We start from the raw sequence: 12,022 nt of genomic DNA, 5'->3' as shown, positions 1-12,022 counted from the left end.
AAAATACTGCTTATTAAGTGTTTAAGATGAACAAATTATAAGTACAAAACATTAAGCTCTAGATAGTTAAGAAATACACTAGTGAGTAAAAAGAGATTGTTTTAAATGGCCCCTGTTCTAAGCTAGAGTAGATTTTTCTTTTTAAGGTGATTTTTCTTTTGCTGCACTCTCAAATTTTTATGGTCTTTGCTCATAATAATGGCAAATAGGAAAGTTATAGTTTTGAAATCACAATTTTTGACAAGCCAAGTTGAAAATGAAAAGAACAATTAATTTTAATAAGGCTTATGAATATGACATTACTTTAAAAAATCAAAGTTCTGAATGTAAAGGTAAAAAAGAGAATTAATATTTAGCCTTGATTAATATTCCAACCTCTAGGTAGCAGCAATACAATAGATTTTCTTGTAGGCCCTATTCAGATATTCTCTTTGCCTTGAAGCACTCTACTTTTTATTCTTTTTTTTTGTTATAGTTCTCCTTTTTAATTCCTCCAATTGACAGTTCTCCAAAACGTGTTTGCAATCAGATTGCTATATCAAATAATTCTTGACATAAATTCCAAATACAAGATGATTATTTTTGTAAACTTGTGTTAAAAGGTGCACAGAAGGTGCATTCTTGTAAGAGAAAGTTTATAAGAAATATATATAATATATAAGTGTGTGTGCACACACATGAGTGTGTGTGTGTATACACACACTAGTATTAATCACTAATTTATCTAAAATGTAAAAAGTGGTGATTAATGTAAACACATGCCACATATTCAAGAATGTGTATGGTGATCTGAAAGATGTGTTAATTTTTCTTTAAAAAGATAATACATTTTTCAAGTAACAACAGATACACTTCATTTTTAAGAACATTTAATCTCATCAGAATATCTCTTGTTAGAAACCAAGTAGCTGGTGAATCTACAGATCAGATGACACATTATTTTGAGATATAGTCAGTTCTCAAATTATAGCACAATCCAACTATTGAAGAAATGTTTAATAATTCTCTTCATAGGATGCAAACAGACATATTATAAAAGTATTTCCTAAATGGAGACACATTTCATAAATTAAAAGTCTTATTACTAGAATAAATTTGGAGCTCTGACAGTCTTGCAGAAGGGTATCTGACAGCATCACACTTCTTAGAAACAGTCACTGAATAGTCTTTATATCATTTTATGACAAGCATAACACTGAAGTAAAGATATGGAAAAGGCATTAAAGAGGCTAATCTCCTTCATATAATATCTATAGGCTAATCTCCTTCTTCATATAATACTTATACCCTGCACCTCAATTCAAAAGAGAAAAACATGACTTAAAAAAAAAAAAAAAAGATATACAGGGGCACCAGAGTGGTTCAGTAAGTTAAGCCTTCAACTGTTGATTTTGGCTCAGGTCCTGATCTCAGTGCTGTGTGAGCCTGCTTAAAATTCTTTCTCTCTCCCTCTGCCCTTCCTGCCTCCAGCCCTCACCCCACTTGCAAGCATTCTCTCTCTCTCTCTCTAAAAAACAAAAAAGTCACACAAACACCTGCACACTCACACATATGTGTGTATATATATGTGTGTGTGTATATATATATGTATATATGTATATATTTGTAATTCTGATCAAAATAACAAAGTGAAGAATTTATAGAGAAATCCAAACATAGTACTTATAAATTAAAACACTCTTTGTGAACCTTAAATGAAACAGATAAACCAGACTGTGGAGGTAGAAACTTGAATAGGAAAAGGACAATGGTGGCTTAAGACTTGACCCAGGCTCACTATGTGAACCAAAGATTTACAAAACATGCCCACTACTAAAGACTGCTGTTCAAAACAAGAAACAACTTTCTTAAAGTAACAGGATATATTGTACACAGCCTTATAGGATGGATAACAGGGCACTGGCTTGAGGAATAAATATCTAATACCCATACAATCTATTACAATTAAATTACCAGTATACGGATGTTTTTGTCTATAAGACTTCACTGGAGGGTAGAGAGAAGGGTAGGATGAGAATAAAGTCACCAAACACAGAGAAGTAGTCAGGTGAAGAAAATGGGCGGGGGGGAGAAGAAATTACCAGAAAAAAATAAATTTGCAAGCTGTAATTTTAAACCCAGGAGAAAAAAAATCTATACCAATTACAACAATTTTTGTAATTCTTTAAACATTAAAGAATTTATTCCTGAGGAAATTACAAATATAAAGCAATGTGAAAAGTGTGCTTTATCAGTGTGTTTAAGTTTCTCAGATCTAAAGGAAATAACTACATCTACAACAAAGACAAGAATTTATGGGAAAAAACAAAAACAAATAAACTAGAAAAACTAATAATATGAATATAACACATGTGAGCATGAAAAATATACAAACAAAAATAAAAATCAGTTATTAAAATGAAAAATGCATCAGTAACTGAGATAAACTATAGAGTGTGTTTAGTAAAGAAAGCTTCAAGTGGACAGTTTATAGACATTCTAGAAGAAAGAATATAGTAAACAATGAAGAGACAATATTCAAATACATATTATCTGGAATGCCTCTTAAATTAAGAAACATATGAATCCTTAAACTGAAAAGGCACATAAAGGAAAGGAAGTATGAACAGAGAGAAACAAACATAAAGAAATTTTTAAAAATGAAGTAAATGAGAAAATATTCATGGCAACTAGAGAGAAAATTTAGAATTTTTTTATGAATAATTACAATAGATTCCTAAAGACTTTTTTTTTTTAAGATTTTATTTATTTATGTGATAAAAAGAAAGCATGAGTGGTGAGGAGGGGCAGAGGGAGAGAGAAAGCAGACTCCTGGGGAGCCTGAAATCATCAGTAGACCTGAAGGCAGATGCTTAATGACTGAGCCACCCAGGCTCCCCTAAAGACTTCTTACATTTAAAATTAGTTTCCAAAGATTCTCTGGGTGGCTCAGCGAGTTAAGCCTTTGCCTTTGGCTGAGGTTATGATCTCAGGGTCTTGGGATCAAGCACCACATTGGGCTCTCTGCTCAGCGGGGAGCCTGCTCCCTCCAACCCCCGCCTGCCTCTCTGCCTACTTGTGATCTCTGTCAAACAAATAAATAAGATCTTAAAAAATAAAATAAAATAAATAAAAATAAAATTAGTTTCCAAAATTAAAATACCACTTAAATTCTCAGGGAACATAAAATATATATCTTCTAAGACTTAAAGAAATAAAAATATTTTTAGGCATACCGATACAAATGTATCTCTTCTGAAATTGTTACTGAAAGCATATATCAGCTAAAGCATAAGCAATCAAAGATAGAATGGTTAGCAAATACTTAATAACATGATTTTCCATCTAATTTTAAATAGTAATGATCAATTTGCAGGTCAATTTAGAAAGACACATCTAAGATACCACACAACAATAACAAATCAGATACAGGAATACATTTCAGAGAACACTAACACATACTAAGTACTTTGTTCTGATCTGGGAGAAGGTAGTTATAATAAACACCTTTGTCTGTAAAAAATATTTAAGGTAAGTTATTAAAAACTTACTATATATTAATATATATCTTTCAGTTAAAGATGAGGGGGAATAATAAAGAAAGCATTATAAGCAAAATACAAAGTGACATTTGGAAATAGTTCAAATATTATATTACACAGTAATTTTAATAAATTAATACCTATTCAAAAACACACTAAGATTTTTAAAAGAATCTATGACTGATTTATATCACTTTTAGAATTATTACAAACAGACTCTAATAGAAGGGTTTTTTTTAAATGATAAATGAAAACAGCTGGTACAGTAATGCTGGTATACTTCGAAGGGTTTTTAAGACAAAAAAATTGTGGAGGACAAACAGGAATGATAGTTATTGAAAGAAACAAAATAAAAGCCTCCGAACATTTTTTTTAAATAAACTTGTGTGCACCCAACCTGACAGTATCAAAAAAGCATAAGCAGAAACTGATGGAAATTAACAAGAACAAAAATTTTAAGGATATAGAATGTGAAAAACACATTCTACAAAAAGAAAAAAAAAAGCTTAAAACATTAGAAATAAAAGTGAAACACACACACACACAAACAAAGGGGAAGAGCCACAAGCAGAACCTACACTCCTTTTTTATTACCTTTTTTTTGATGTCCCTTAGTGTCCACTCTGCTGTATTCTATTAGATGAGGTAGTTATAAAGTTCAGTCACTGTTCAGACAAAAGGAACATAGATATCTCTTGATGGAGGCAAAATAATGTCACAGAAGAGCTTCTTGCAAAAAACCTTCTGAAATAGAATATATATTGGCATGTCCATTGTATGGTTTTTGATACGTTTGACATTTAGGATTTATATTTCTTATACATGAGTTTGAGCCTTCAGTACATCTGGACTTACTCTACAGAGGTGCAGTGTGTGTGTGTGTGTGTGTGTGTGTGTGTGTGTGTGTGTTGGTGTTTTTACATTGTGCCATGAATATTTCTAAACCCATCCCAGCTTATCTTGGACAGGAAGTGTTAATATTAACTACATTAGTAAGAATCATAAAAAATCATAATTAGAAATTTCCAATGTGAATTTAAATTTCTTGCTCTCTCTTTGAAATTAAAGTTACTTAGATCATATTGTTCCCTTGGCTCATCTTATCTTTAACATAATACTGTTTAGAGGAAAATGAGAAAGCCAAGTTAGGAACTTAAAAAAAAAAAGTGTGAATATCCAGTCTGAACAAAAAGAAAAAGTAAAATTTGAGCAATAACTTCTACAGAAATTTATAGGTTTGCACTGTAACATATTTAAGTGCCTTTTCATTTTATTCATTGCAGAAACTGGCTTGCAAGTGTCAACTACAGCTTCATTTAAAACCGTGGTCACAACATTAATATCTCCACAGGAAGACTATTAGATCATCATATTGACTTTTATCTTGCAACGTAGCTCACCATTGTTTGTATGTTCCATTTGTTTTGATGTTATATTAATTACCCTATTGATTGTGCAAAAATGTTGCTCTTATGAATTAAGTACTCTGGTGACCTAAGCGTCCATATAGTTTTTCTGGTGAGGCTATTTAGCCACAAATGACAGTGTAATATGTTGCAATTTTTCAGTAAATCAAGTTTATACAAGTTATATGTTACCTTAAAAAGTACACTTTTCATTGTAGAATTCTATATGTCTTCAAATGATGAAAATTGTGTAAAATTATGTAAAGTTTGCAAATAGATTGGGAATGATACTCAAATTTTTATTTGAAGTACATCCCATGCTCATTTTCCTTAAAGTACAAAAAAAGTCCATGTTCATTTAGACAATTTATAACATATAATATATCCTAATAATAGTGGAAATGTCATATAATATACAAATACATAAAATTATATGAATTGAGGCCATATAATTGGATCTGAATTGTTAGTATCTTTTTCAAAATGAGCAGGCTAGCAATATTTATACTGCATCTTATAGATCTAAACCTCAGAAGGTGGTCTCCAGTCAAGAAGCATCTGTACCACTTGAGACATTATTACAAATATAAATTATCAGGATCCACCCCAGACTTACTGATTTGGAAACTCTGGAAGTAAGACTTAACGATCTGTATTTTTACAAATCTTCCAGGTAACTCTGGTGCATGCTAAAATTTGAGAACCCATGTTTTATCCATTTACTGGGCTTATTATTAATATGAACTAAACCCTAGTCCTAGCCAGAAAGCTCAGAGAGATCTCAGAAATGCATATGGGAAGGCCTTATACTCTGGCTTGAACAAACTATAGTATGTACATTTCAAGGTAGTATTGTCAAAGGACTATTTCCTACAAGGTAATTTATTTTTTAGGAAATGTTTTTCAGTCACAATCATTACAGTTAAAGCAATGATTAAGAATCCTGTGACTATTTTCTCAAATAACCTTGACAGTTCTTTTGAAATCAAGGTTTTTGTTAAACTTGAGTGGCTTCTGAAATACAACTGCCCAGATGAGCTAGGGAAGTAGGGACATGGCATATTGATAGAGCCTCATAAACGCAAATGTTCTTTTTGTTGATGGATTTTTACAATGTCTTTGCTCCCATGTTTTCTCACTGCTTTTTACCTTGAAATGTACCTTTGTTTTACCTATTTACAGTTTTCTGTGCCATCTTCTTGCTTTGCATGTACCAAAATTACAGTACAAAACATATTTATATAGTTTAGTTACAGAGAAAGCCTTGGGATAACCACTACAGGCCAGATCAACCCATTTCTTTTTTTTTTTTTTTTTTTAAGATTTTATTTATTTATTTGACACAGAGAGAGAGAGAGAGTTCACAAGCAGGCAGACAGGCAAGCAGAGAGAGAGAGGGGGAAGCAGGCTCCCTGCTGAGCAGAGATCCCAATGAGGGGCTGGATCCCAGGAACCTGAGATCATGACCTGGGCCAAAGGCAGAGGCTTAACCCACTGAGCCACCCAGGTGCCCCAGATCCACCCATTTCTTATGCCGAGTTCAAATCTCCAAAGGAGCAGAAAACTTTGGCTTGTCATTAGTCTAGCTCCAAGGCTTACTATTTTAAGTTGAAATTATAAAGACCTGATCACTACATTTTATGCCATTATATTCGTCTTTAACATTTATTATAATTTATGATCTCATTTCCTTTTCCTTAAATTTAATCTCCTAATTACTTAACAATCGTCCTCTATTACATGTTGGCCTATGGATGGTAGAAATGAATAGAGTAAACTCATAATGTCTGATTATTTAGTCCTTTTTGAATCGCTGATTTAGTCTCTACCTTCCTCTTATTTATTGAGCTTTGTTAAAATTCACTTATAACTTCCAAAGAGTCTTTCTAGTTCCTTTACTGTAGCTACAGTATGAAAGTACATTAGATGAATATGATACATAGCATCTCACATGACCAGAATAAAGTAAAGGACTCTTCTGGAGTTTTATTCTCTATAATACAAAGTTCATTATCCTTATTTTAAATATATTTGTATTAGACCCTAAGAATTTCTGTCTCATGACTCCTGTGATTTCAAACAAGGTGAGGCAATAGACTAGCATGTTTACATTTTAATCTGAAAGTTATCTTGCAGTAATAGGGTTTTCTTTGAGGATATTAAAATGAGTTGAGAAGCATGCCTGCAGAGACCACACTGTGCACAGAATGAGCCAAATCATCCTATTCCATTCAATTAGATATGGTAAGAAAGATAAACATAACAAATGAGCCTGTGGAATATGCAAACAGCTTCAAGGAAAAAAAAAATAGGAATGAGAAAGCTGCTTCTATGCAGTAAGCAAGCACTGGTACTTTGGCAAAAGATTTAAGTGATTTTTCCTCCAGACATTAATAAAGTTATAATAAAGTTATTATCTAAAGAGTAGTATTAAATAGAGCGTCAAGCCATTAGCTTACTCCAAACGACATGAATATCTTTTTCCCTGCTAGGTGTTTAAAAATCACTTTCATTTCCTGAAGTGTCATTTTGCTTAATGATTTATCTTTTATGAATCTCCTTTTGACCCACTCATGCCTAAATTTTATTAACATTAGTAGATATAAAGCAGCATATATTTTTGAGAGTAAAAGAAATAGAAAATAATAGAAAGGTAATGTAAATTCATGCAGAATTTTACTGTAGCTTGTTGAAAAGTGTTTTGGTGACTGGAGCAAGAGAGGGATGATTCTTCTCCTAACTTCTATTCAACATAGTACTGAAAGTCATAGCCAGAGCAATTAGGCCAGGAAATAAATAAATAAATAAATAAAGGCATCCAAATTAGAAAAGAAGAAGTGAAATTGTTTTGATTGGATAATATGATCTTATACATAGAAAATCCTAAAGACTCCATAGGAAAAACTGTTAGAGGTAATAAATAAATTTGGTAAAGTTTTAGGATGTAAACTTGACATACAAAAATCAGTTGTATTTTTATACAATAACAATGAACTATCTGAAAGAGAAATACAGAAAGCAATCTCATTTAAACTAGCATCAAAAATAATAAACTAGGGACGCCTGGGTGGCGCAGTTGGTTGGACGACTGCCTTCGGCTCAGGGCGTGATCCTGGAGTCCCGGGATCGAGTCCCACATCAGGCTCCCAGCTCCATGGGGAGTCTGCTTCGCTCTCTGACCTTCTCCTCGCTCATGCTCTCTCTCACACTCTCTCTCTCTCAAATAAATAAATAAAATCTTTAAAAAAAAAAAAATAAAAAAAAAAATAAACTACTCAGGAATATATTTGACCAAGAAGTTGAAAGAATTAGACAGTGCAAACTATAAGACATTGATGAGAGAAATTAAAGAAGAAACAAATAAGTGGAAAAATATTTCAAGTTCTTGGATTGTAAGAATTAATATTGTGAAAATTTCCATGCTACACAAAGCTGACTAGAGTCAATGCAATTTCTACCCAAATTCCAAGGGCAATTTTTAATAGAAATAGAAAAGAAATCCTAAGATATGTATGGAACAAGAAGAGGTTCTGCAAAGCCAAAGAAATCTTAAAAAAGATGAGCAAAAGTGACGGCATCATATTTCCTTATTTCAAACTATATTGCAAAGCTATATTAATCAAAACAGTATGGTACTGGCATTAAAAACAGACACAGCATAGCTAACCCAGAAATAAACCCATGGACATATGGTCAGTTAATTTACAACAAAGAAGCCAAGAACACACAATGAGAAAAGGATAGTTACTTCAATAATTAGTGTTGTGAAAACTAGACAGCCAAATGCAAAAGAAGGAAACTTGACCCATATCTTACACCATACTCAAAAATCAACTATAAGATGGATTAAAGACTTAAAGGTAAGACCTGAAGGCATGAAGATCCTAGAAGAATATATGGAAGAAAAAACTCCTTGACATGGGTCTCAGTAATGCTTTTTTTAGATAAGTCATCAAAAGCACATGCAACAAAAACTAAAATAAACAGGCTGGGATACATCTAACTCAAAAGCGCCTGCATAGCAAAGAAACAATCAGTGCATTAAAAAAAAGTAATCTATAGAATTGAAGAAAATATTTTCAGACTATATATTGGATAAGGGGTTAATATCCAAGATGTGTAAAACTCCTACAACTGAGTACAAATAAAAAAAAAAAAGTAAAAATTCAGCAAAGGACCTGAATAGACATTTTTATTTTTAAAGGAAGACATACATGGGTGCCTGGGATGCTCAGTCATTAAGTGTCTGCCTTTGGCTCAGGTTGTGATCCCAGGGTCCTGGGATCCAGCCCTACATTGGGCTCTCTGCTCAGTGGGAAGCCTGCTTCTCCTTCTCCCATTCCCCCTGCTTGTGCTACCTTTATTGTTGTATCTCTCTGTCAAATATATAAATAAAATCTTTTTTAAAAAGTTTTAAAAATTAAGGAAGACATACAGATGGCCAACAGGTTTATAAAAAGGTGCTCAATCTCACTAATTATCATGGAAGTACGAATCAAAGCCACAAGGAGATACTACCTCATGCATACATATAATGTATGTCAATTAATTTTCATTAATTTGTAAAAATTAAAAATATTATGACCACAGTATCCAAAGACTAGCTGATGGCCCTTGATCAATCATTAATCATTCTGCAGTCTTGTTCTATGATGTCTGGTCATTCTAAGAATCTCCTTGAAAATTCTGCTTTCTACTCTTGATTTATGACTCTGGTAGTTCCCAGTCATTTTAAAATACTAGGAAGTTCGTGAAGGGCTTTTGTTAATAGTGATAATATGCCTAACACATTATATGTGCTCCTATGTATTGATTTGATCACTGCATAACCACATTATGGCATATTTCTAGGTAATACTCCTAGATCATTTTACACATTTCTTATAAAAATAATTTACTTTTACATTTTCAATTTTTATTTTTGTGTAAATAGTTCCAAAGTGCATTTCACACATGTTAGTTCCTAATCTTTTTTCCAATACCATATTTCTAGCTTTCTTTATTTACAATTGGTTGCAACCAAACTTTAATGTATTAAAAAATGAATTGGGGTGCTTGGGTGGCTCAGTCATTTTACCTAACATACCAAAAATATGTCTAGCTACATTTCAAGTCTTCTAATAAACAAAAGGGGCAGGTACCTATTGTGTCAGGCAGAGTAGCTCTAGAAGACAGAATTCACCTCAGTACCTTTCCTGACTAATTCTATTCCAGCATTATTACTCTCTCCTTTTTTTCTTTCTCACAATGTTAAAATTAAATACTTCAAAAATAGAGGAAAACATAAGAGTTCCAAAGTAATGTAGTAAAACTAATGATCTTGAATCTCATTCTACTATTTCTGATGGACCTAATGTTTAAATATTATGAGTCCTCAGTTTTGTTCTCTGAAATACATGTACATAATTTAAAAGTTAATAGTACCTCAAGCCTTATAACCAAGCTCAGAAATCTGCTTTCTAAATTCTTTTCACTCCTGGATCACACTCATTAGAGTTAACCACTCTCAGTTCATTTAATCACTTCTTCTTGTACTTGCCTCCATATTTTAAAAATATGTAATCTGGGGGCACCTGGGTGGCTCAGTGGTTAAAGCCTCTGCCTTCGGCTCAGGGAGCCCCGCATCTTGCTCTCTGCTCTGCCTGCCTCTCTGCCTACTTGTGATCTCTGTATGTCAAGCAAATAAAGTAAAAATCTTTTTAAAAACATGTAATCTACTTTTATGTTTTCATGTCCTTTATTATTTATTAATTTCCAAATATAGAAAATGAGGATGTTGTTTTCTTAAAATTACCTTCTTTTCATCCATGCTTTCAAATGTTCTCTCTCCTCCTTCTCTACAACTTCCCAGCATATTTATACTACAATTTCTAGTTGAATCAATACATTACTTGGATCATGTAGATGTTACTCGCACTAAGAGGCTCTAGTATGTTTCATTCTATTTCTTGAACATTTCATAGTTTTCTCTTGAAGAAATAATCTTGACATCTTTGTTTTCTTATTTGTCCTTATATCTGTGAATATTTTTTTTCTCCAGCTTTCCAGTCTGACTTGGAGCCTCATAATCCCCACTTAATGTGGCAAAACACATCAGATAAAATAACTTTTATTTTGTTAGGGGTATCTTTCCTCCTTGATCATTCTCCCCCACTGCTCCAGTCTGGATTGGATGTTGTTACTGATCTTAACAACAATATGAATATATATATATATATATATATTCTGATTCTTCCGCTTCATTTTTCCCTTCCTTTTCCTAATGTCCTCCATGCTGTTCCTTATGTTCCACAAATAAGTGAAACCATGTCACTTAAAGCTCTCTCTCGTGTTGGATCTCTTGTACAGTATTGATTTCTAGTTGACTATTTCCCATCCTGTTTAGAAAAGCATATAGTCACAGTAGTATCCTGAACATGTGTGTTTTGGTGATACATTAGGTTTGAGAATTTGCATGCTGAAGCATTTCATTTTCAGAAATAAGACACTGTAAAAATGCATTTAGACATATACCAAAAATAGTGAGCAGATCCTGTCCTTAACCCAGTTCTATCCTCAAAAATGCAGCACAATACAGTTCTTACCTTCTGGGAGTGAAGATCTAAGTGGAGGGAAGGTGGAATGTGGTGTGTGTGGAAAGGGCAGGGAACTTTTTCACAGACAGGAGGGAGACAGATGATAGTCCCATTATCCTTATTTTTCCTGGTCCATTTGGGAATGAATGAAACTAGCAGCAAATAAACTTGTATTTACTGGAATTCCTCCTCAGTTCTGATACCTAAATGGCCTTGTGGACACAGAACCAACCCTTTTGACCTTACTAACAGAGAGGACAAACACCATCATGTGAATCTAACGAGAACTTGGGCCTTTAGAACATGTAGAACATTTAGAACATGCAGTGAGAACCCAGTACTTCTCAACAGGGAGATGTGAAGGCTTAACTTTACAGTAATAACAACTTCAGTGGTAAATTTACTAAGTTTTTGAACCTTGCTTATTGTTATGGTGAGAATTATACTGCATTATCTTACCAACCGAATACTTTAGGGAGTTGATTATAATTTTTGCAATAATTTTCCCTCTCAAGTTTAA

General features: G+C 33.0%; 1 long non-coding RNA gene across 2 annotated transcripts in view; it reads right to left on the bottom strand.

The window, feature by feature from the left end:
• Positions 1-12,022, bottom strand: part of LOC122909537 — a 71,909-nt gene that overhangs the window by 15,086 nt on the left and 44,801 nt on the right. The window contains exon 1 of one of the 2 annotated variants that reach the window (XR_006385161.1): positions 4,116-4,183. The exons of the other annotated variant lie outside the window; for it this stretch is intronic. This is a non-coding gene — a long non-coding RNA (uncharacterized LOC122909537). Of the gene's footprint in view, positions 1-4,115; positions 4,184-12,022 lie in introns of those variants that run through there. 2 annotated transcript variants of the gene reach the window in all.

This window comes from Neovison vison, chromosome 1 (genome assembly GCF_020171115.1).
Source record: "Neovison vison isolate M4711 chromosome 1, ASM_NN_V1, whole genome shotgun sequence".
Taxonomy (NCBI): domain Eukaryota; kingdom Metazoa; phylum Chordata; class Mammalia; order Carnivora; family Mustelidae; genus Neogale; species Neogale vison.
Note: the sequence above shows the minus strand (reverse complement) of the source record. Positions and strands in the feature narration are given on the sequence as shown.